Source organism: Rhineura floridana, chromosome 1 (assembly GCF_030035675.1).
Source record: "Rhineura floridana isolate rRhiFlo1 chromosome 1, rRhiFlo1.hap2, whole genome shotgun sequence".
Lineage (NCBI taxonomy): Eukaryota > Metazoa > Chordata > Lepidosauria > Squamata > Rhineuridae > Rhineura > Rhineura floridana.
The window spans coordinates 255,458,591-255,485,136 of NC_084480.1; positions in this window are offsets into that span (position 1 = coordinate 255,458,591).

Consider the following 26,546-nt stretch of genomic DNA (forward strand, 5'->3'; position numbering starts at 1 on the left):
GAACCCGTGGTCATCCAATGAAGCTCAATGTTGAATCATTCAGGACAGACAAAAGCAGAGCTCTGGAATTCACTCCCAGAAGAGGCAGTGATGGCTGCCAACTTGGATGGCTTTAAAAGACAATTAGACAAATTCATGGAGGATAAGGCTATCAATGACTACTAGCCGTGATGGCTATGCTCTGTATCCATATTCGGAGGCGGTATGCTTCTGAAAACCAGTTGTTGGAAGCAGTAGGAGGGGAGAGTGCTGTCACATTCAGGTCCTGCTCGCAGGCTTCCCATGGGCATCTAGTTGGCCACTGTGAGAACAAGATGTTGGACTAGATGGTCCACTGGCCGAATCCAGCAGGCTGTTCTTATGCTCTTAGTTTACCTTCAGAATACAAGAGCATTCACAGCTCCAGATGAATATATTTAGCTTTAGTCACTCTTACTAAGCATTGTGACACAGTCATCAGTATAAGAACATCGGAGCCCTGCTGGATCAGACTAAAGACCTATCTAGTCTAGAATCTTGTTTCCCACAGTGGCTAACCAGATGCCTATGGGAAGTTCATAGCAGTAGCCCTCTCCCACTCATAATTTCAGTCATGATTCATGTATGTATTGCATCTTTTTCTTACACACACATCATACAAAAGAATTGATTCAGTGTCCAGCAGGATTTAGATACATCTAAAGCTGAAATTTACTTCCCAACAAGTCTCCTTATTTAGTAATTCAGTTGTCCATTATCCCTAGTGGGGTTCCTTTTCACTACTAATGAATTAATGTAGTTGCTCAAAAAAGGTTTTTTTCCTTCCCTTTTTTGGAGTGGGGCTAAGTGCAGAAAATATGAAAATATTTAGCTGGCCTAAAAGAAAGTAAAAACTTAAACCAATGGTTCATTCTTTTGTTTTTCAGTGCTGCCTGACTGCTGCAATTGTGGGTTGAGGACACGATAGGAAACTACAGTTCATTGTTCTGGGCACCAGGAATTACATATGTAAATCTAAGACAGCTAGCATTAGCTGGAAGAATACAGCTATAGTTTGAAAACACCTGCTCACACTCTTGTACCTAACATGCAAAGACAAGTTTATTTCCATCCTGTCTGTGTCTGTTTCTCAACAGGTAAAAACTGGCATCATTCCTTGGCATGACTTGCAAGCTAAATTGTCATTCTGGCTGATCCTTTTACTAAAGCGGTTTTTTCTCAGACAGGTTTTTTCTACATCCTGGAATAATCAGCAAAATTACCAACAGTTATTGGGTGACTGCTCTGAAAGTTCATCTGACTGTGCAGCATGACTCACTATGTTTAGGCTCTATGGCATTGTGCTGTCTGAAGCACAGCAGGTGTATTTGCAGGCAGTTCTCACCACCTGGAAAAAATGCCTTGGGGAATTAAGACTTGCTTAACCAATGTGATTTTCACAAGCAGTGGCGGTAGAGGGATTGGACATGGGGACTCCCAAAGGTGTCTGAAGATTTATATACTTGCTCCAATGACATAGCCTAACACAGCAAAACTTCAGCTGTGAAGCATAATTCGCTTAAGTTAGACACTGTTGAAGTCACATTGATGTCATTGTCAGAGACAATGCTTAATTGTCCCCCTGAAATCAATAGGACTTGATTTAGAAATGCTTAGCATTGGCTGAATTGCACCAAAGGATAGTTAAAACTGATTTGTAGCTGAGTAACATTTTGGTTTCTTGACATACATAAACTGACAGGGATATACTATTATCTTTTGTTTTAATAATAGAATCATGGAAGGAACTTTGGAGGTCATCAAGATCTAGTCTAATACACTGCTCAGTGCAGGACCTGCAATGCAGGATGCAACTAAGAACATAAGAAGAACCTGCTGGATCAGAAAAATAACCCATCTAGTCCAGCATCCTATTCTCATAATGGCCAACCAGATGCCTATGGGAAGCCTCAAAGCAGGACCCGAGTGCAACAACACTCTCCCCACTTGTGATTCCCAGCAACCAGTATTCAGAGGCATACTGCCTCTCACAGTGGAGGTAGAACTACAATATCCATCATAGCTGCCCATCCGACCTTGGATTAAATAACTCCAGTGAAGAAGAGCCCACCACCTTTGGAGGCAATTTGTTCCTTTGCCAAACAGCTTGTACTGTTAGGAAGTTTCTCCTAATGTTAAGCTAACATCTGCTTGCCTGCAAGCAGGCTAGTACCCACTAGTCCTGCCCTCTGGAGTAGGAGAGAACAAATTTACTCCATTTTCTGTATGACAGCCCTTAAGATATTTGAAGATTACTATTATGTGTCCTCTTAACTTTCTTTTCTCCAGGCTAACATTCCTACATGTCTTTCAACTGTTTTTCATAGGACTTGGTTTTCAAAGCTTCACCATCCTGGTGGTCCTCTTCTGGATACGTTCCCTTTTGTCAGTGTTCTTCTTTACAGTGCCAAAAACCTGACACAACACTCCAGATGGAACAGTGAAACTCTTACTTCTCATGATCTGTACAGTGTTCTTCTGTTAAAGCAGCCTAAAATTGCATCAGCCTTTAAAGCAGCTGCATCACATTGCTGGCTCATGCTCAGTTTGTGATTAACTAATACACCTAGATGCATTTTATATGTACTGTTGCCAAGCCATATCTCCCACATACTATACTTGTAACTTTAATTTGTTGTTGTTGTTGTACCTAAATGTAGGACTTAATATTTATCTCTGTTAAATTCCATATTTTTGGTTTCAGCTCAGTGTACAAGCCTGTCAGGATATTTGATTCTTTCTTCTACGATGTTAGCTATCCTTCCTAGGTTTGTGTCACCTGCAAATCTGGATTTATATGTATGGAAAAGGACTTTAAAGCCCAGTCTCCAGCTGATATAACTCCATTGACTTAGATTAGTGGTGATGAACCTTTTTGAAAAATGTAGTATTAGCCAAGTCCAGAGTATTGGATAGCGCCACTCCAGTAAACATTACAGTAAACATATAGATCTTGGTACACCTTGGGGTGTTTTTGCCTCTAGTCTAGAGCTGAAACTAACTGTTGCCAAGGAAATAATCTGGAGTGAAATGGGTGGTGGTTGTAGGCTATGAAATATCCATTCTGAAAAAAGCTGCTTGTAATTGCCTTCTTCTGTGGTAGTTTGCAGATTTCAGAACTATAGAATAAGGGCCAAACTATATGAGATGACAATTCCATCATTGGCTTTTAAAAGTAAATTTCAGGCATGGGAGCCCAGATTTGGATTTAGATCCAGGCAAAAGGGGGAGGGGGGATTTAACACTTTATCTTCACTGGGTCTTGATCTGGACTGGGGCCGTACACCTGCAATTTGCAGTGAAACCCCCCCCCCCATTTGGCCAAATCGGAGCTTTTTCCCCCAATGCAAATTTCAGGTGTGGGAGCCCAAGTATGGCTCCCACATCTGCACTTTACTTTTTAAAAGCCAGTTACATAATTGCTAATTGTGTGATTAGTGTCTCAGTTGGTTTGGCCTAAGTTAGTTACAGCATGGCACTGGATGAGGGGGCGAGACATCCAGTTGCCTGGACAATCGGTAATCTCTTCCCTCTCTTCCCATGCTGTGCTGCGGTAGTTTATAGACTACAGCATAGTGCTGGAGGAGAAGGAATTGGAATTGCCCAGTTACAAATCATCCCTTTTTGGGAAAGGTGGTGGAGAGAGTGGTGGCTAAGCAGTTGCAGGAGTTCTGAGAGAATATGAATTATCTGGATCCATTTCAATCTGGGTTCAGGTGTGGTTTTGGGACTGAATCAACCTTGGTTGCCCTGGTGGATGACCTGTATGAGAGTGGGACGGGGGGAGTGCAACTCTACTGCTTCTCAATCTCTCAATGGCTTTTAATACCATGGCCCATGGCATCCCCATGGATCATCTCTGTGGGATGGGTATTGGGGGCACTGTTTTACAGTGGTTCTGCTCCTACCTACAGGGTCATGTCCAGAAAGCAGCATTGGGAGACTATGTTTTGGGCTCATTGGCCCTTATGCTATGATGTACCGCTGGGTACAATCTTGTCTGCAATGCTGTTTAACATCTATATGAAACAACAAGGTGCAGTTATTCAGGATTTGGGGGCAAATTATCATCAGCAGTTCTACTTTCCCGTAACATCTGAGTCAGGAGAGGCTGTGCATGATCTGGACCACTGTATGGGCACAGTGGTGGAGTGGATGAAGGTCAATAGGCTGATCTTGAACCTGGAGAAGACAGAGGCACTGTGGGTTGCTGGTTCCTGTGTCCAGGAGATTGGCCAGTAGCCTCATCTGGATGGGTATTCCCACTAAAAGAACAGATTCAGGGTTTGGGGAGACTCCTGGATCCATATTTTGTCATTATTTTATTCCATCAGGCTTTTAAATTGAAATCTGGTTTTATAGTTTTAACTAATTTTTAATTTAATTGTATTGAGTATCCTGTACACTGCTTAGAGACGACTATAGTTAAGCAGTCACCAGCATGGGCAAAGAGTGAGGGCCTTCCCATAAAAAAGGGAATCCAGCTTTGCAGCCTGCAAATGAGATGGTAAACAAAGCAACATTTCAAGGTAATTCAGTAGCAATTACAAAACATAACAGAATATAAATAATTCAAAAAATATAAATAGGCCAAATATCTCAGAGGAATGTACACTAAGATCCAACAGTCGACTAATAACTCACATTAAGGCCATACAAAAACATCATCTAAACAACAGCAAAAATAGTAGTACAGCTTCTCAAAAATGAAAAGTTGTCCCTAGCAACATCTCTGAAGTCAGAGGCATATTTGGCCCTGCCAGATTGGGTGGAATTGAGCCAGGCAGAGAAGCAAGGAGTAGGACTTGCAGGGCTCACAACTATATGGTCTCTCTAGACACTTTCACCAGCAGGAGCAAAGAAGGAACTATGTGTTGTTCATGGTTCGCCTGAACCTGTACCATCCTCCCTGCATGCTAAGATTCAATCAGAGGCCCTCTTAGTTTGTCCACTAGGAATGGGCAAATCTGTCAATTTCATTTTATCTCAGATTCTCATTTTTCCACTCTTAAGTTCAGTTCTCCACATTTCCACACCACTTTGCGAATTTCTAAAAAATAAGTCCTCATGAAAATTCAGCATTTTAGTGTGAATGTCTCCAAATATATGCATCTTTTATGCAATCTTGCCAAATATACAGATTTTTGCAAAGCAATTTCCCTTTTGTATTGTATTTTTGTATGCTATTTCCACAAATATATTTGTTTTTATGTTCACTTTACCCTAGTATATGCATTTTTGTACACGTTACAAACCTGCACCGAAAAAATTTGGAGAAGTGTATTTTTCAAAAAGTGTGATTAATAGATAGGTTCACCTTTAAATGTAAAGCTGAATTGAATTTGTCTCTCGTCCCTCTTGTCCACTGCCTAGATCTGTGAGGTGGATGGCCACCAGAGAGGGGGGCTTCTCTGTGGTAGCTACATGGCTTTGGAATTCCCAGTAGATCTTGGCAAGCAAAAAACTTCAGCATTTTTTGGAAGGCTTTAAAGACTTATTGGTAATTTATTGAATAACTTATGTCCCATTTGCTGCAGTGGTGGATATATAGTATGCGGGGCCATGCGTGCAGCCCTTTTAGGGGTCCCTATTCTTTCCCCTTTACTATTATATTATTAAACAGGTGCTACACTTTAATCAAGGATTAGAAGACATAAAGAGTAGAAACACTGCAACAAACAAAAATGCTAGAATTCAACAAAGGCAATTCATTGTTTGTAGTCACATTTCAAAGGTATCTTCTCAGTTAATGACGTAAATTCATAACTTTGGGTGGGGGTGGGGCTTAGCCAGATAGGGCTCTACGACTCCCTTATGAGGAAAGGTTGCAGCATTTGGGGCTTTTTAGTTTAGAGAAAAGGCGGGTCAGAGGAGACATGATAGAAGTGTATAAAATTATGCATGGCATTGAGAAAATGGATGGAGAAAAGTTTTTCTCCCTCTCATAATACTAGAACTCGTGGACATTCAAAGAAGCTGAATGTTGGAAGATCCAGGACAGACAAAAGGAAGTACTTCTTTACTCAGTGCATAGTTAAACTATGGAATTTGCTCCCACAGGATGCAGTAATGGCCACCAGCTTGGATGGCTTTAAAAGAAGATTAGACAAATTCATGGAGGACAGGGCTATTAATGGCTACTAGCCGTGATGGCTGTGCTCTGCCACCCTAGTCAGAGGCAGTATGCTTCTGAAAACCAGTTGCCGGAAGCCTCAGGCGGGGAGAGTGTTCTTGCACTCGGGTCCTGCTTGCGGACTTCCCCCAGGCACCTGGTTGGCCACTGTGAGAACAGGATGCTGGACTAGATGAGCCACTGGCCTGATCCAGCAGGCTCTTCTTATGTTCTTAAAGATGTCTCACTATTTTATACCCAGTTGATCATTGAGGACTGCAGGTGAGGGCCTCTTGCAGATACCATCTCATCAGGAAGCCCATTCCACACAACATAGGAAGCAGCACCTACCATTTGGAATATTAGACAGGTACAGCCTCTGTTGTCTTTTTGGTACCTACTGAAAATCTTGCTCTTTCAACGTAGATACCTTCCAGTATTCATTTGTACTGGAATTGTTTCAAAGTTGTTTTTAGATGTTATGTTTTTAAGATGTTTTATTGTTTTATCACTTGTTAGAACATAAGAACATAAGAACATAAGAAGAGCCTGCTGGATCAGGCCAGTGGCCCATCTAGTCCAGCATCCTGTTCTCACAGTGGCCAACCACGTGCCTGGGGGAAGCCCGCAAGCAGGACCCGAGTGCAAGAACACTCTCCCCTCCTGAGGCTTCCGGCAACTGGTTTTCAGAAGCATGCTGCCTCTGACTAGGGTGGCACAGCACAGCCATCATGGCTAGTAGCCATTGATAGCCCTGTCCTCCATGAATTTGTCTAATCTTCTTTTAAAGCCATCCAAGCTGGTGGCCATTACTGCATCTTGTGGGAGCAAATTCCATAGTTTAACTATGCGCTGAGTAAAGAAGTACTTCCTTTTGTCTGTCCTGAATCTTCCAACATTCAGCTTCTTTGAATGCCCACGAGTTCTAGTATTATGAGAGAGGGAGAAGAACTTTTCTCTATCCACTTTCTCAATGCCATGCATAATTTTATACACTTCTATCATGTCTCCTCTGACCCGCCTTTTCTCTAAACTAAAAAGCCCCAAATGCTGCAACCTTTCCTCGTAAGGGAGTCGCTCCATCCCCTTGATCATTCTGGTTGCCCTCTTCTGTTGTTTACCACCTTGTACTCCTTTTGGGGAGAAGGGCAGGGTACATTTTTTACTACAACCACCACCACCACTGACCCCTGGTCTGCTGGAGTGGGTTATCTAAGAAGGATTTGAATGGGATTTATTATTTTGTGTGTGCAGGTGCACAATGCTGAATTGTAAAACAATTGGCTGAATAGTATATATTCTGGACTTGCTTTAATCTGTGTAACACTCTTGCCTTTCACATGACAAACATGACCGTATCTGCCTATTTGAACTGAAGTGTGATTAATGAGATTACTCTAGAGCAAGTACTCTGAGGACCCCACACTCTGAGGACCCTCCGCTCCCCTTCCACGATCCGCCCCCCCACCTGTCAGCCAGCTTTTTAGCATTGCCCTTAATAAAGATGGTGGCCGCAGCTTCCCTAAGGTACTGAAGCCGCTGCCGTCATCTTAGTTGATGGCAGGGAAGTGCGTGCATAGCACGCACGTGTGCCATCAACAAAGATGGCAGCGGAGGCTTCATTCCCCTTAGGGAAACTGCGGCCGCCATCTTCGTTAAGTACAATGGTAAAGACTAGACAGGTAGGGGGGCTGTGGGGTGTGGGGGGGGGGCCCTCATGCGCACATGTATGCACATGCGTACACACCCACCCACCCACTGGGGGGTCAGGGCAAGCGGATGCCCAAGGGCCCCCGCATGCCTGGAGCCGGCCCTGCCTCTGAGCATATGGTGAGTGGTGGCAACACCTGCAATCAGCTCAAAGAATAGAAAGAAGATATGTGCTGTGTTGATCTTGTTTTAGCAGGGAGGAAGCAACATTATTAAGACAGTTGATATAGTTCAGATGGTCACTTTGAATATGTCTGATTTCCTTTGCAATTTTAGTAAAGTTTCCTATAGGAAATAGTTTTCTTTTGTTTCTATTTCTGTGAATATGTGAAGTACAGCAACACTTTGCAAAATTTACACTAAAAAAGCTTCAAACATAATAATGGCACTGACTTCTGTAGAATAGTCTCCAGTGGACCTCAGGAGTGTCTCAATTTGCACGAGATAAAACAGTGGGAGGTAAAATATATTCTAGTAAAATGCTAGGTGTGCTCTATGTTTTTAATTGACCGTGTCCACCTTGCCTTAAATAAAGTGGTTTAAATATAGCAAGCTGAGAACATGCAACCTCTTTTTCCCAACAGCTAGAGTCATTGCTGAAGCAGCAACGTATTGGAATCAGTCTGATTTTACGTCAAACTACAGTTTCAGATTCCACTGTTAATGCACCCAAAATAGAAATAGAACATAACCTCCAATTTGAAACACAAAAGGCTGTCTTCACCATCATATGACACAGGCCAATAAAAAGGCTTTGAAATTAATCAAAATAAATTTGACACAGATTTCTGGGATGAATAATGAGGAAAACAAAACGTTCTAGTTTAGATTCTCTGTAGAAACAGTAGTAAGACAGGAAAGAAGCAAAGTAAGAAGAACACCAACAAACATACAAAAATATAATTCTCTATCTTTGGAGATGTCAGGTGTTGCCACCACTCATCATATGCTCAGAGGCACATGTTACCAAATTCTTGCAAGCTACACAGCAAGTGGATTGGACTGTGAAAGACCAACCCAAATGGTGTTTGCATTTTGACCAATTTGTAGGGCAGTCCAATATCTCAGAGAGGAGTTCAGGTCTCCTGCTTCCCTGGTGCATTCACTATAGCTGCCCAATTTCCTTGCTTTTTAAAGTTTGATAGAAATAGCTGTGGGCTATAGGTACATTCTTAAACTGCAAGGTTTTTTGCCTATTAGTGAATGTAGTTTAATTTAAGCTATTTATCTACTGCTTAATTCCTGAAATTTCTAAGTGGTGTATATATAAATTAAATAGCATACAATAAGTAAGATAAATGAAAATTAATAATAAAAATTTGGTGTTATGTGTCTTCAAGTTGATTACGACTTATGGTGACCCTATGAATCAGCGACCTCCAGTAGCATCAGTCATGAACCAACCTGTTCAGATCTTGTACGTTCAGGTCTGTGGCTTCCTTTATGGAATCAATCCATCTCTTGTTTGGCCTTCCTCTTTTTCTACTCCCTTCTGTTTTCCCCAGCATTATTGTCTTTTCTAGTGAACCATGTTTTCTCATGATGTGTCCAAAGTATGATAACCTCAGTTTCATCATTTTAGCTTCTAGTGACGCTTCTGGTTTAATTTGTTCTAACACCTAATTATTTGTCTTTTTCGCAGTCCTTGGTATGCGCAAAGCTCTCCTCCAGCACCACATTTCAAATGAGTTGATTTTTCTCTTATCTACCTTTTTCACTGTCCAACTTTCACATCCATACATAGAGATCGGGAATATCATGGTCTGAATGATCCTGACTTTAGTGTTCAGTGATACATCATTGCATTTGAGGACCTTTTCTAGTTGTCTCACAGCTGCCCTCCTCAGTCCTAGCCTTCTTCTGATTTCTTGACTATTGTCTCCATTTTGGTTAATGACTGTGCCAAGGTATTCATTGGCGTCACTAGCGGGAGTGCAGGGGGGTGCGGACCTCTGGTGTGCGCCCTCCCAGGGGCATGGATGAGGTGGCTGGGCTTGCGTGCGTGTGCGCATGTGCATGCACTCGAGGCCAGCCACCCCATCCATGCCCCTGGGAGGGCGCACGCCGGAGGGGCACCCAACCCGAGAAGGCCTGGGAACGCCGGCGTGCCTCCCTCGCCCTGCCGACGCTGCTCCCAGTCTCACTGCCCACCCGCCTCCGAGGAGGAGTTGGAGCAGCCTTGCTGGGCAACGGCGTGGGGTGGGGCGGCTCTGGGTGTCACCCCCCTCATGGTGACACCTGGGTGCGGGCCGCACCCTCCACACCCCGGTACGCCCCTGGAGGTATTGATGATCCTTGACAAGTTCAATGTCCTCATTGTCAACTTTAAAGTTACATAAATCTTCTGTTGTCATTACTTTAGTCTTTTTGACGTTTAGCTGTAGTCCTGCTTTTGTGCTTTCCTCTTTCACTTTCAACAGCATTCATTTCAAATCATTACTGGTTTCTGCTAAAAGTATCGTATGCATATCTTAAATTATTGAAGTTTCTCCCTCCAATTTTCACACCTCCTTCATCTTGGTCCAATCCCACTTTCTGTATGATATGTTCTGCGTACAGATTAAACAAATAGGGTGATAAAATACACCCCTGTCTCACACCCTTTCTGATGGGGAACCAATCGGTTTCTCCATATTCTGTCCTTACAGTAGCCTCTTGTCCAGAGTATAGGTTGCGCATCAGGACAATCAGATGCTCTGGCACCCCCATTTCTTTTAAAGCATTCCACAGTTTTTCATGATCTAAAAATAAAAATATAACCTTCCTTAAAACTCTTGCTGAAATGGAAAGGTCTTTGTTGAGCACCTGAAGTTCAGCCAGAGGAGGCCTGTCTAACTTCAGTCAGGAGGAAGTGCCACAGAATCAGGCCAACAACACTGGCTGCTCCTGGTGACTACAAGCCATGCATCTAAGCCATGGGGGACAGCTAAAAGAGACTTCCTCAAAGATCGGTATAATAGTAGAAAGGTGAAGACAAACTCTACACAAAAGCCCTAAACAAACCTGAAATTAAAACGAAATTTAACATTTAGAGGGTTTTTTTACAACTTCTTTTACATCACATAATAAATAAAGAGAGTATGTATGTATGTTTCATTGGCACAGAGTATATTGGCTGTGGTTTAAAACTCTATCCCTATCTCCTAAATTCTTTGATTGCCTGCTAGCGTGAGGTAATTTCTCCTGTAAATCACTGTGAGAAAAGCCAAACGAAGAGGAGACAGCAGAGCATGGGAACATCAGAGCTGCACATCCATCTGGAAAGCAAAACACAACATAATCTTTTCAGCTTGAAATTAAATTGGACCTCTTAGGGTGCAATCCCATACACACTAATTTGGACATAAACCCCTGTTGAACCCAGTGGGACTTGCATTTGAGTAGACATTCATAGGATTGCATGGTTAATCAGAAAGAGTCCAATGGAGCTGTGAGAAATGACAGTCCCTTCAAAAACCCTACTAGAAAGTAGAAAGTTATCACTGTAACTGGGAAATTAGTAAAAAATAGTAAAAACAAAAATCACTTTAGAAAGTGATGCTTGGAATAATAGAAGATATGGGATATCCTATACCAGATAACAAGTGGGGCTTCCCTTTAGAACTCATGTAACCTGTTTTAAAACAGCTTTATGGGTTGCCAGTTTGTTTCTGGGCCCAGTTTAAGGTGCTCACCTTAGTGTTTAAAGCCCTAAATGACTTACGTCCCAACTATCTGAAAGACCGCCTCCTTCTCTACAGACCCATTTGGGTGTTGAGATCAGCAGAGGGAATCCTTTTGGTAGTTCTGCCACCCTTGGTAGCTCAGGGTGCTGGTGGTGGACCGGGAGAGGGCGTTCTCTTTGTCAGCCCCTAAGCTGTGGAACTCCCTCCCCCCCCGGTGTGTCTGGCAACTTCATTGTACAACTTTTGGCGAATGCTGAAGATGTGCCTCTTTACCCTGGCCTTCAACACCTGAGATGTATATTTTTAGGACCCACCCTATTTTCTGTGATGTTGTTTAGTGTTTTTAACTGTTTCCATTATGTGTTTTAAAATTGTTGTGGCCTGCCCTGAGACATCTGGGTGAAGGGCAAGTAATAAATCATCATCATCATCATCATCTATATGTCTCCTTAAACTTTGGGCACTTCCACATCCATTCAGGTTTTTTTGCAGCATCCACACAGCATCATCCTTGTCAAAATGCCTGTCACCATTCCCTGAGTGCTCTGATTCTGACCAGGAGTGGCAACCACTAGAGAAAAAGGATGATGATCAGGAGGAAGAGGGGAATGAGACAATGGAGCAGAGCTTAGTGGCTCTGCTCTTGATGCAGGAATCCCAGAGGCTTCCTCTCCTTTGCCGGTGGAGGAGAGGGGCTGTTAGAGACTGGGGAGGCCAGGGGATAGGGAGGGCTCCAGGGCATGGTCTGATGTGACAGAGTGGGAGGATTCAGAGGTGTCTTCTATGCATGGCACAGGCAGTTTGTTTTTATTTTTTAAAAAATCCTGCCTCAACACATATAGCCTCAACAAGGAGATTTACAATATAAATTTAAAAACAAAACAAAAAAGCAGAGGAACAAACAATAATCATAAAACAACAGAAAAATAGTAAAATAAAGCATAAGCTTTTAAGATCTTCAAACTTAAAATTATCCCCCAGCTACTATTTGGCGTGCCAATATGGATTCATGCTTTTAGTTCTTTGATTGAAGCAATACTTACAACTTTTCTACAATGCCTGCTGGGTGTGCCAAGGTGCGCTCCGGCGGCAGCGCTCAGATTGGAGGCTGGCATTTCCTCCACAAATTCTCAGGCCTGGTTGATAGCCTCAAATTTCTGGACTAAAATATCATACGAACAGCCCCCGGGCCTTTTAAAACAAATTTGGAGGGACTCATATGTGTCAAGCTGGAATAAAAACTTTGGGTGCAAACTCTCTTCAATAGGGCTATCTATGGCATATCTTTCTACTCAACCGTTTACCACGGCCAAGCTACTAATCCATACTCGCCTCAAACATATCGATTTTCAGAATGACATCTCTATGGCCACCAAAATCTGTTCGCCACTATACTTTCAATTAAATCCAATCCCCCTTCACTACGCCTTATACCTAGATTTTCTCACACTTCCAAAACTACGTCTGGCTTTTACAAAAGCCAGATTCAATGTTCTTCACTCATCCCTTCTCCTTGGGAGATATCAAGGAATACCAATTGAAAAACGATTATGTCCTTGTAGGTCTGGAAAAATTGAAACACTTTATCATGTAGCATTTGACTGTTCTCTATATGATTCTATACGTGCCGAATTTCTGTCAAGAATTATAGAGAATACATCAAAAATGTCACCCGAGAATAGGTTACGTTATCTATTATCCGGACAGAACAAACAAATTACACTGAATGTGGCTAAATTTGTTTATACGGCCCAATTACAATGCTCGGGAGTCTAGCTGTTTTAGCTTATTCGACCAAAAATGTAATTTTCTTTCTTTTAAATCCAATGTAATATTTTAATCTTTTAATTTTATTACTCCAAAGTTTCCTGTATTATACACTGCAGATATGGAAAATGTATTGTACTAGGTTGGGTCTATACCGTAAATAAAAATTATTATTATAAGCATAAGCTAAAGCTAAAAATCACTGAAAGCAATTAAAAGATCTCAAATACTAAAAAGCAGGAGAACAGGATAGACTTTGCCTGGTGTGTAGAAGGTTGTAACAAAGGTGCCAGAATCTCCTCCTTTCAATTCCTAGCAACCTCAGAACTCATGGTGGCCTCTCAGCCTCAGAGACTGCCTGGTGGGATCCTCAACATTAAACCTTGGAACTCTCCTTTTCATCACAGGACCTCTTTTCTGTTTTTATTTCCAAGGTGTAGGGTTTTCCTATGTACACCCATGACTAATTGTCTATAGCATAGTGGCTCCCTTCATCTGCCCATGTTATTCTGCAATGTTCCCTTATTGGCTCACTACTGGGGGTTATTCCCAGACTTAATTTCTTTTCTCTTTGGCTATAATTGTAGCTAGCCTAGTGCTCTACGTATTTTCCTTGTCTAACCCTTTCCTCTCTTCTGGGATCTCTCCTTCAACACTCCCACAGCTTGCTTTTTATGTAGCCACTCTGGGCCTCTGATTAATACTCTACAGCTGCTGCCATCCAACTGCCTTTTTCCCAATTCACCTGTTTTCATTTGAGTGAGCAAGGAGATGAATCATGGGAGGCAGCTGCAGCTCCTATGTTCTCACAGAAGGCAGGCCCTGTGACAGTGGACAACCAAGTTAGGCCTTGGCCGAGGGCCCCTGCGGCCCAGAGAGGCCCCTCCTTACAGTGGGAGGGTGGTGCTCCTTCTCTGCAATCTACTGTAGATCATGGAGCAGGAGTTCCCAGTCACCCCCCCGATACAATAAGACTGCTTGCCTCGCCTACCTGTCATGTTAGTGCAGCAGTGTGCACGCCCTGTGTGTGCATGCCTGCCAAGATGGTGGCAGGGCATCCCTAAGGGTTTGATACCCCTGCCGCCATCTTGGGTGATGGCAGGCAGGTGCACATGGTATGTGCACTGACATGAGAGGTACGTGGGGCAGGTGAGCCTATTTAAGTCCCGCACTGCCTATATTGGGTAGGGATATTGGGCTATGCAGTGCTGTGGGCCCTGGCAGGCTGGTGCCCAAGGGCCCAGTCATGCCTGGTGCTGGCTCTGACAAAAGGCATGAAGTGTACATGACTCGAGAGGGAGTCCCATGGTATGGGTGCCACCATCGAAAAGGATCTCTCCAGTAGCCACCTGCCTAACTTCAAAAGAGGGGTATCTAGAGAAGAACTCACTCTTTCCGTGTTCTTTGTAAAGATTGATAGGAATTAATGAAACACTGGGAGGTAGCCATGCTAGTGTGTTGCAGCAAAACCAACAAAGACCTTAAAGATGAAGACATTTATTCTGGCATAAGATTTGCTTGAGTCCATGAAAACTTATGCCATAATAAATTTGTTGTTTTGCATGTACTGTAACCGCTCCAATTACAGGATTTAAAGTGTTTTAATTTTTATGTCAGGGAGCGGGTAGAGAAGGTTGAGTGTGTGTGAACTGTGCTGGAAGTTCCTTCCTCTCATCCCAGGATTCCCCTGGGCCTTTTCAGCTTTCTAAAAATATGCCACACATTTTCCACTTCTCTGCAACTACGAATGCTATAAAACCTTCGTCTTGTTTGAAAAAGAAAAAAAAACACAGATGCTCAGGATTCTGCAGTGGAAGCCATAGTAGCTCTCAGTTCACAGCATACATACAGCATATCCATCAACTAAGGCTGCAGGCTTTCCTGGGAGTAAGCCCCACTGGACTCAATATACAGGATTGCACAGTAACTTGTCCAGAGGAGGCTGCAGCTTCATTAAAGATAATGTTGCAGAAAAAGCTGAGTAACTGTACATGTAGGTCTGAAAAAGGAAGATAAGCAGACTTAAAAACCAAAGAATGAAGGCATGTTTTCAAATCTGGATTATTGCTGCCCAAACCTTTCCTGGAAACACAGCTTCTGATAGCTTTTGGTAGGATGTGAAAAAACCACCCCCTCTCTTTTTTAAATGCAGAGTTAAAAACCACATGAATACCATGCCTCATCGTAGACATGGCTTGTAACCTCAGAAATTACAGCTGCTTGTTGCATGAATTACTTCTCTCCCTCCATGCCTACTCTCTTTGCAATGATAATAACAGAACTATTATTACTTTTGGCCCAACAAAACAGCACTGTGGAAATGCTGCTCCAAAAGGAAGTGTTTCCAGTTCCACATCTCTTTCGAGAGTTATTTTCCCATGTCATTTCTGGAAATTTTTCAAGAAATCACATTCCCTTTCTTGTCCCTGTCCAGCAGTCTGATCTTTTCCCATTTGGAGTAATCCTCAGAGCTCTTCATCACAAGTAGGAATGGAAAGCTAAAGAGGAGGGGCCAAAAAAAGTGTTGGGGTTTTTAACGTTTACTCAAAGGATGTATTTAAAAGAAGAACTATCGTAATGAAAGTGAATTCTCTGGTTTCCCATTGCTGGAAGATGAGTATTCATGGCTTTCTTTTTTAAGCTGTCAGTTCTGCTCTCCCTGTCCTTGAGCAACTGCTGTTGCAGCTTAGGTCAAGCTGACCCCAACCACAGTTTAACTGTGTGATTGTTGGGGAGCTATTTTCTGTATGAAAGCAGTTTTGTGTTATTGCCCTTTGCTTTGGTTTTACTTGGCTTGAGTCAATTCATGGACATGCATCCTCTGATTTTGTCTCCCCAGATTATCATTGCCGATTGCTGTGGTGCATGTGATTATAATAAGCTGAACAGCTGTGGATGAAGCATAAATTGGTGGGTATTCATGTGCATGCCTGAAACAATTTTCTCTGTCGTAATTCCACACCCCTCCCCAGGAAATGCAATGTGAAAAAGGAAATTCTAAAACAATGATTTAATAGAGGACATTAAAAACTGTCACACTGACATACCATACTAAATCAGTTCTTTAACACTATTTTAAAGTAGTATTTACTGGCAAATGCAATTGTCATTGAGGTGCTTATTGTGGTAAATATAAAATGCCAGTGTAAATGTGTCCTTCCTTCTTTTTAAAAAAAATAAGAGGAAGATGAACTGAATAATGCTCTCTTATGCTTGAATCTTCAGCAGCAACTTTTGAAAGGCTACTGAAAACATGACTATTACACGGGGAATTTAAAGTGTCAGCCTTGTTTCACTATCTTGCCACTCTTCAGACCCCTTTTGCATTGACATGGATACTGTTCAATGCAACGTTTAGCAGGGATCCTGGGCAAGAAACTGTCATTGCCCAGGAGCCAATACTGTATTCTGTATTCTATTTTGTTGCTAAATTAAAAAAGGTAAAGGTGTCCCCGCACTTATAGTGCGAGTCGTTTCCGACTCTTAGGGTGACGTCTTGCGACGTTTACTAGGCAGACCGTATATATGGGGTGGGATTGCCAGTTCCTTCCCCAGCCTTTCTTTACCCCCCAGCACATGCCGGGTACTCATTTTACCGACCATGGATGGATGGAAGGCTGAGTGGACCTCGACCCCTTTTACCGGAGATTCGACTTCCTCCTTCCGTTGGAATTGAACTCTGGCCGTGAGCAGAGCTTTGGCTGCATTACCGCTGCTTACCACTCTGCGCCACGGAGGATCTGTGGCTAAATTAACTCTCAGTAATCTTTTAAAACAGTTTTTTAAAAATGTTTTGACCTGGAACATTGGAGACTAATAGGATGGACATTAGGTTTTGGCCTGGACCATCAGAGACTGGCTAATGGGATGAACATTAGGCTTTGCTTTATGTCCATTGATTGCCAAGTGATGTCAGGATGGAACATCTCCCACCCCCGTTAGTTAGATAATTTCCTTCCCCTTTAGCATAAGATCAGACATTGCTTGAATCCCCAGCAGGGATGGGAAATCTTTGGCCTTCCAGATCAGCCCCAGCCAGCATGTCCATTAGTTGGGAATGATGGGAACTGTGAGCCCAGCAACATCTGGAGGGCCACAGGTTTCCCACCCGACACTGGCACACATGAACCTTGGTGTAGTATACCATGTTTGCTGGTTTTTAGCTTTGTGACACTACCGTATTCTGAATTTTGTGAAATTAATTTTGGAAGGAGGGCCTGATGTTTGCAGGATCGTCTTTTTTTCTTTCTTTTTTTGAGCAGGGAATTGGGTATGATGATCTGCCCAGCCATTCTAACATTGTGCATTACATGTATGGTTACTAAAACAGAGAGCCACTGCTGGAAAGGGGAGTGCATTCCAACAGCAAGCAAAGTTGAGGGATAAGGCAGAAAAGGTGAAATGTGAATGCTCCTCAGTTAAATTAACATCAACAGCCAACATGATACAACAGGCTGAGAAATGTGGACTTTTTTTACTCATTGTCTGAGAACCTCAAGAGACATTGTCATTCTTATGAAAAATAGTCAGACCACTGCTTTTGTTACTGTACCAAACAACCCAGTTTTGGCAATGAGCCAATTTATTTCCATGAGATGAGAAAACAAGGAGATTTCTGCCAAGTATGTTAAATTGTGCAGAGTTTGGTTATTGAGCAATACTTGTTAAAACAAAGATCTGTCACTTGATTGTTTCTGTGCCATAAGGACAGTAAATATTTTCAAGATGATATTTCCAGCCATCGCTATTGGGATGATGATTATGCTGTTCAATTTCTTTGTTACATTGTTTTGATTGTGCTGTGTATGGGAGGTGAGAATTCCATGGGTAAATCCCTGCACCGTAGCTCCTTCCAGGCCACTCAAGATAAGATTTATGGCCCATAAAATGCCGTCAGTATTAATGGGTCTTGGATGAAAGAGAAATAGATGCCATCAGCCCTCAAGGAGGCAATTGTAAAGCCCATCTTAAAGAAGCCCTCCTTGGATCCCCAAGTTTTTAATAACTTTCGCCCAATTTCGAATTTACCATTCTTGGGCAAGGTCATTGAGCAAGTGGTGGCCAATCAGTTGTCGACACACTTGGATGAAACGGATTACTTAGATCCATACCAATCGGGCTTCAGGACTGGTCACAGAACTGAAACAGCCTTGGTCGCTCTGGTTGATGATATGAGGAGGGCATTAGATAGGGGAGAATTTACCTTCCTTGTCCTCCTCGATCTCTCAGCGGCTTTTGATACTGTCGACCACAGTATCCTTTTATATCGCCTAGAGGGATTGGGAATAGGAGGCACTGTATTACGATGGTTCCGCTCCTTTCTCTCTGATAGGTACCAACAGGTGGCATTGGGGGAGGAGGTTTCAGACCCTTGGCCTCTCAATTGTGGTGTGCCACAGGGTTCTATCCTCTCTCCCATACTATTTAACATCTATATGAAGCTGCTGGGGGCAATCATCAGGAGATTTGGGCTGCAGTGTCACCAATATGCGGATGACACTCAGCTCTATCTCTCATTTAAATCTTCACCAGAGTTGGCTGTGGAGACCGTGTCCAAGTGCCTGGAGTCCGTGAGTGGATGGATGGGAAGGAATAGGCTGAAACTGAACCCCGACAAGACCGAGGTACTGCTCGTGGGGGACGAGAAGGTTGGGAACCGTTGACCTGAAGTTCAATGGGGTGAGTTTACCCCTAAAGGACCAGGTCCGCAGCCTCGGGGTTGTACTTGATTCCAAGCTGTCCATGGAGGCTCAGATTTCGGCTGTGAGCCGGGCAGCTTGGTACCAACTACACCTTATACGAAGGCTGCAACCCTACCTTCCTGTTCATCAGCTCCCACTGGTAGTACATGCCCTGGTCACCTCTCGATTAGATTACTGTAATGCACTCTACGTGGGGTTACCCTTGAAAACGGTCCGGAAACTACAACTTATTCAAAATGCGGCGGCTCGATTACTCACAAACAGTCGTCGCCGGGACCACATCACGCCAGTGTTGTTCGATCTACACTGGCTTCCAGTTGTTTTCCGGGCCCAATTCAAGGTGTTGGTTTTAACCTTTAAATCCCTACACGGTCTCGGCCCAGTTTATCTAAAGGAGCGCCTACAACACCACCAATCATGCCGCCTGACAAGATCGGCCACGCAAGGCCTTCTCTCAGTCCCGCCAACCAAAGCAGCTAGGTTGGCGGGCACTAGAGAGAAGGCCTTTTCAGTGGCGGCCCCCATCCTCTGGAACTCCCTCCCACAAGATCTTCGGCACATCTCTTCCCTGAATATGTTCCGCAAGGCCTTAAAGACCTGGCTTTTTCAGCAGGCTTTCGGGACTTCTGGGGAGGCTTAATATTCTTCTGTTTTAAATGCCTCCTATTATGTATTGTTTGCTCTTATAATTTATATATTTCACTGTATTTTTATATTGTATTCTCCCATATTTATTGTATGTACGTCGCCTAGAGTGGCCATTGGCCAGATAGGCGACACATAAATTAAATTTATTATTATTATTATTTATTAGATGCCTATAAGTCAGTAGGTAAAATCCTAGTTTGTTTTGTTTAATGTTTTGCTGAGAGATCTTTTAATGAAAGGCAAAACATACTGAATTTAACTTTTGATTATGAAAATCTATCTTACAAAATTAAGATTTGGAATTGACCAAGTCTGCTACCACTTCATCAAATCTATCTTTAGCTATACTGAAATGTAGTCTTCAAGAAATGGAAGTAGGCACATCAGCAAGGTTAGCCAAGAGGAACATCTGGTGGAACATCTGACAGTAGGGCCTGCAGAGTATTAAAAGGAAGTTTTGTGTCATCAGTCAGTCTTACAATGAAGCAGTATGAAGCAGTTTCTTCGAGCAGCAGAATCCAGAGGTGGTGCCATTTTCCTGTCTCCAGACTGAGCAAATGGGCACCATTTTGACTATTTATTTTAGGTGCAAAAAGGTCTAAGGCTAGAACTGACTGCTGAAGCTTGGTTCAAAGGGTGATATTCAAGGTTAGGCAAACTCAGAGTAGAATAATTGAAATCAATTGATCTGCTCTGTATATGACTTAGTTGGTTATCACTAAAGTACTCCAACAGTGGACATGGGATAGTTCCTAATTCAGGACATTGTTGTTTCTGGTTATTGGGATGCTGTTTCATATATAGTGGAGGATTTAGCAAAGAGGTTTGGGTGGGAGGGGCAAGCCTCACAGCAAGGTACAGTCAAGAATATTAAGACCTTTTGCTGGAGATTTTTCCTTCTAATGATAACTTGTTAGCAACACAGAATAGTCACTCTTTATTATTTTTGTACGCATACAGCAGGAGTGTACAAAAACCATACGATTTGGTCTACACTTCAGCACTTTGGTCCATATTTTGTCCTAGTCTATTACACTCCCCTCCTTCACTACTGGGACATAAAAATGGCTGTAGCTTATTTTCTATTTGACATATGTAGATTAAATTTGCAGACATAGTATCCCTCCAGCAGAGGACAGTCTGCCAGATTACATATAGGTAGTGGTGTTTTTGTGCTGGATATCTTTAAAATCTGTTATTTTTAGAAAAGGAAACATCTATAACTCTTTATTGTTGGGCATAATGGGATGAAATTTGCAGGCAAGGTTGCCCCTTCTGGAGACATGAGTCCTGCTACATTTCATAAGCATAGGGCTTTGTGGGCTTTTGGTCTGAACGCTACAGAGAAGATTCCTTGGGTAAGAAATATGACAAATTACAGACAAATATGTTTAGGGGCTTTCTGCTAGGCACCTTAGTTTAAAATTGATTTTGAAGTGGTGGGAAGAACTAAAAGGAATTTGCTTTGGGTAATCATAAAGCCATTCTTTCTGATTAAAAGCTTAACCTGATAGTCACAACACAGTTCTCCCTCCTGCCTTTCCCCACTCTTGTGTTTGTTACCCCTTCCCCCTTCACCTCAGCTTGGTGTTATGGTTACTGTAGAGACATTTAGTTTTTCTTTTAGTAGACACTAGTCTGCAGCATTTTTTTTTACATCTGATTTATTGAGGTGCTGCAGTGCACTTCATGGGTTGCTGCTTTGATTCATGCCACCTCATACAGATACCATTTTGCCTCTGACAAGTGCAAAATCCCTCTAAATCCCACATCACCAGCTCAGCATTTGGGATTTGCCTGAATCCATTGCACACCCCTAGCAAACTAGTTTGTTCCTTTGGCATTCATACCTAGAACACAGGTCCATTATATAACATAATGAGTGTATACCACCTATGAGTTGATGATGAATATAGGTACCCTTGAGAATAATCACACCATCCAGGTAAGTTGTAGTGACAGCAGTGTCAAGAAAGCATTTCTGCAGCTCTTTTCCACTGGCCTCTACTGCCTGCCTCCAAGGAACTCAGGGCAGCATGCATAGTTTTTGACACTCCTTTCATCCTTACAACAATCCTGTGAAGGAGGTTGGGCTGAGAGATAGTGAGTGGTCCTAGGTCTGAATTTCATGGCTGAGTGGGGATTTAAACTCAGATCTCCTCAGTCTTACACTTCATCTTCTATACTGCACTGGATCTGCATCACTTTGTTGCATATGCTACATTTCCTAATTGCCCTGGAAAGGACAAGAGATAAATTCCTAGATTAAAGTACATAAATATATATTATATATGCAAGTTACAGTTGTCCATAAACTAGAACTGAAGATGAAAACAAGTAAAGTCCCAGACAGTGATAAAAGGTTAGGCTTAAACTAAATGGCAATATAGTTATGAACACAGTCGTAGGCAGCCTTCCTGAAATTTCACAGAATAAATGTTTAGCAGAACATTTCTGATAATTTTTTTTCTAACTCCCCTGAAAAAAGAAGGCAAAATTTGTAATTTTTTCTCCAAATATTCTCTGACTTTTTATTGGTGGCCTCCATTGCCCTGATTGTAGGTCTGGGGCACTGTGGATGATGAAATATGGGGATCAGGCTACCAACACAATTGCTGCTGCTGTGCTGCCATTTACTGCAGCAGCAGCATGGAAAAAAGCTTAAGAAAAAGAAACATGCTGTGGTACTGCTGTTGCTATTGTTGAGCTCCACCCCTGAGAACCTTTGAAGAATTTCACCTGCTTGAGAAATTTGGTGAAATTGTCCCCCTAATTCCTTTGCTCACAAATAGTGTGGAATTTTTTTTTATTTCCATTTATAAATTGCTTCCTATGAAACATCTCAAACTGATTTAACAATAAAACATAAAAAACAATTACACATTCAATACAGGTACAGACTGTGATAAAAAAAATCCACTTAAAAGGTTTGTTGATTGCTAACAGTAACTTAGCAGAGATTTGTCTCAGTAAACCTTCAGTCTGTGTATTCAACTGCCTAGTGGCTGAACTAAAAGGGGCGGAAGAAATGGAGAACAAGATGAGAGGTACTATGACATGCAGTCATTCGGACATACACCCCATTGATTCAAGGTGTTATACATGTATAATTGAGTGCAGCATTTCGGCCTGTTTGGTTAGGCATCTACTTTGCAGAAGCATAATATCAATTAATAGTTTATTTGGTTTAAGCAGCAGCATAGCTTAGCCATCAGCCAACCATTTGCAATTGCCTTTTGAAGTTTAAGAAGAAGAAAAAAGTATTTGCAAAGAACAGGTGAAGGATGGGATTTGGTTCAAAGCCATGCCTATTCTTTCAGTTCCTATATAGTCAGCCAAATAGGATTAAGCCATTCAGTATAAAACTAAATGCATTTATGGGATTTCCAAATTGCCTTCGTGGGTCTGTATTCACAAAGTCTAGGATTTTGCTAGTAAATGGGTGTACTGATTCCACCCTCCCTTGACCTGATTACACAGCACTTTCCTTTAATACTCTGCATGTGAACAAAGAGATATGCAGACCCTACTGTCAGATGTTCCATATTAAATAGAACCATGTGTTTTAAGAACTGTGGATTAATTCATGAAAGTTGCAGGTCTCTGGCTTCGTCAAGAATCTGAAAACTCACTGTGTTTTTATGTAGACTGAAAGAAGACATTAGTGGAGAAGCAGGAGACCTGGGGACACGACTCACTGGGACCTCACTAGCTTTAGCTCTAATGAAAGTAATGTCACACTCTTGTAAAATGAACTGCCATTCACTTCAGCCCCTAGCAAAAAACTAAATGCATGCTTAGGAACAGAAGAACACACATCCCACGTCCATTGTACCATTGACCTTTATTCTTTCCTCTGCACTGTAATTTGTGACTCTGTGAAAAAAAGGTTTTAAATATGAGATTTGTTAAAACATCTGCCATTAATCTCTTAGTTATTTATGACTGGCAGACTTAGCCAAAGAAGTTGCTAGTTACTTCAGATAAAGATATAAAGTACAGCCCTTTTTGCTTGCTTCCTTGGCCTTCTCACCTTCTTGGCTGCCTGGGAAACAGTCCCAATGCTTCCCTATCCCCATTGCCTCTCCCCCACCTCCTGCAGAGCAGCACACAGACTCTCCTGTCCTAGTCACTCTAGGCCTTGTGTGAGATTTTCCTCAAACCCTCTTTCTCATTGGATCCTTCCATTTACTTCCTGCATACACATTCCCCCTCTCCCTCAGCCTCCCACCTCTTCCAAATAACCTTCCCTCCAGTTCCTGCTGGTCACCCTGTGGCCAATTTCTTTCAACTGTCTTCCTTCCTGTCTTGCCTTCCTTTGGCTCTCCTTCCTCTTGAGTCCCCTTCCCATTCAAACTTTTAGTCTTCCTGCCAGCCCAACTTCCTCAACTCTCTTATTTCTGGACTATAGTATATGATAGAACAACCTTGCTAAAGCTAAGTAGAACTGCGGTCTAGTTAGTGCCTGGATGGCAGACCAGCTGGGTACCCTTTGTTGAGTTCTAAAATGGAAAAAAGTAGGATATACATAATGGCACTCAGTCCTCTTTCTCCTAGCCTATTTGAGATTTTTCTGTGCTGAAACCACCTTATATTTCCTGCATAGAAGCTTCAGGTTTGTAAATATTGTCCTAGTGACTGCGCCAAGAAAGTAGAATATGAATATTCTGTGACATCATAGCAGTCCAGCCAATGTGGAGGCATGTAAGCAACAACTAGCTTTTAGACTATTATGAGCATAGTTCTCATTTGTGAAAATGTTTGTTTTGTACCCATATGAAGGATGGGTAGAACACATGCCTTGCACATAATATATCCTAGGGCTGATCCTGGCATCTTCAGTTAAAGAGACATTACTCAGCAGGGCCATGAATAACCAGAATTGCTGCATTATAGACAATGCAATATGATTCAATATAAGGCAGCTTCATATGTTCCACTCCTTTTATGAGGATAAATTAGGTCTGCTTAATATTTGCCGCTTTCCATAGGGATGTTTTTTCTCATCTGTATTAACAGCAGAAGCTGAACATACTGACTTCTGTAATTTTCCTGCTTACACAATAGCTTACACAACAGCACATATTAATGGATTCATCGCAGAGAGGCAAAGCTAAGCAGTTAATTAGAAAAAGAAAACTGTAAAAAATGTTATATGTAAGAGTAATTTGGCAAACCTGGAGAGTTTCATCCCTTCTCCACAGAAGCAGTAATAAAACTGGTGGTATCTCAAACATAGGAAGTGGTATTAGATGTAGATACATGTAAAAATAGAAACATACTGAATGGATGGTTCAACAGTAAAATAAAATCACTAGTTTCTTACAAAATCAGAAAACCGGTTTGCTATTCTGACAAAAAGAGAAAGGTATATGTGTTGAAAGCAGTAAAATAATTTCTTGCAATGTAGCTCACCCCACTTTTGTTTGGTAAGTCTCTTCTGTATAACATGACACCACTGTATCACATTGCTGTGGGAGCAGAACTGCTGCATCTAGGCCACCATGATGAAACCTTGGTTGGAGCTCTGTATTACTGAATTGTTCCACTTAGTAATGGAAGTTGGAAGAGAATATATTTTGCAAGAATTAGGTAGTTTTTGAAATGCGGTGCCTAAATCTTCATGTGCTAATGTGACTATGCTTTGAAGTTAACTGTTTTCATCCACTCTGGCAGTGAGTGCACTGCATATGTAGAAGAGTGCACTTGAACATGAGTAAATGTATGCCAAATTAATAAGTTTGGGTGGGATCCATGTATAAATAGTAAGGGAAATACAAATACATGTTAAAGCTACTGAAATGTGTGCAACAAGGTACTCTTACACATCAAATTGTGTAAATTATGTTTGTTCAGAAGTTTAATTAATTGCACATTCAGCCTTAAACCATCATTGTGAATGCATGCACATATAATATCATAGGTCTAACACACACACTATACATTGATGGGTTTCTAGAAAGCAGCTTAGCACACATAGATGCACGGTCTAGCATGTAGATATTTATCAATAATGCCATTTTTTGTTTTTTGTTTTTAATTCAAGGATACAGCCTATTATATAATTTATTTAAGCTACTTAGGGCCAAATTACACATGATTTTTAGTTTGCCCCTGAGTTTAAGCTTTTTCTTTCACAAATGGTCAGTGTGGCCTGCTTTTGCATTCTGCACCTGTAATTTGCATTCGGACAAAGTTCCTATTTGAAGCTTCCACCACCACCATTTGAAGCTTTTATTTCCAAATGCAAATTGCAGGCAGGCAACCTTAATGAGAAAAGGGAGTCCAAGATGGGTGGGAATTTCTAAAAAAGAAAATTCTAAAGGCACAATTGCAAACAATTCCAACAATGAATAAAGGTAGAAGACAGCAGAAAAAGCCAATGTGGCTTCACAAAAAGCTTACAGATGACCTAAAAACATAAAAGGACACATATAGGAAATGGAAGGAAAGCTAGGTCACAAAAGAAGAGTACAGACAGGGATGGCATCAGCAAGGCTAAAGCTGAGAATGAGCTGAAGTTAGTAAGGAATGCTAAAAGCAACAAAACAAGCTTTCTTCAGGTACAAAAGACAGAGAAATGAAATGGTGGTTCAGCTACTCAGTGAGTATGGCAGATGAAAACAGATCACAAAGGGCTCATCCAGACGACTGTAAAATGCGTGACATGATTGCTTTGTGTTTTCATTATTTTTCAGTCGTCCATATGCCGCCGCACGCTTTTGCGCATTTTCGTGCGGTTAAATCCGCTCCTGCAATACCACAAATCATGCAATTTGCTTTTTTAAACCGGGAATCATCCACTATACCTTCAGGCGCTGGGATGCAATATCGCAGACTTTACAGCTGTGGGCATTTGATGGGCGGTTCTTGGGCGGTTCCCCATATCCCTTCCCTCATTCTCAGCCAATCACATGTTTCCAC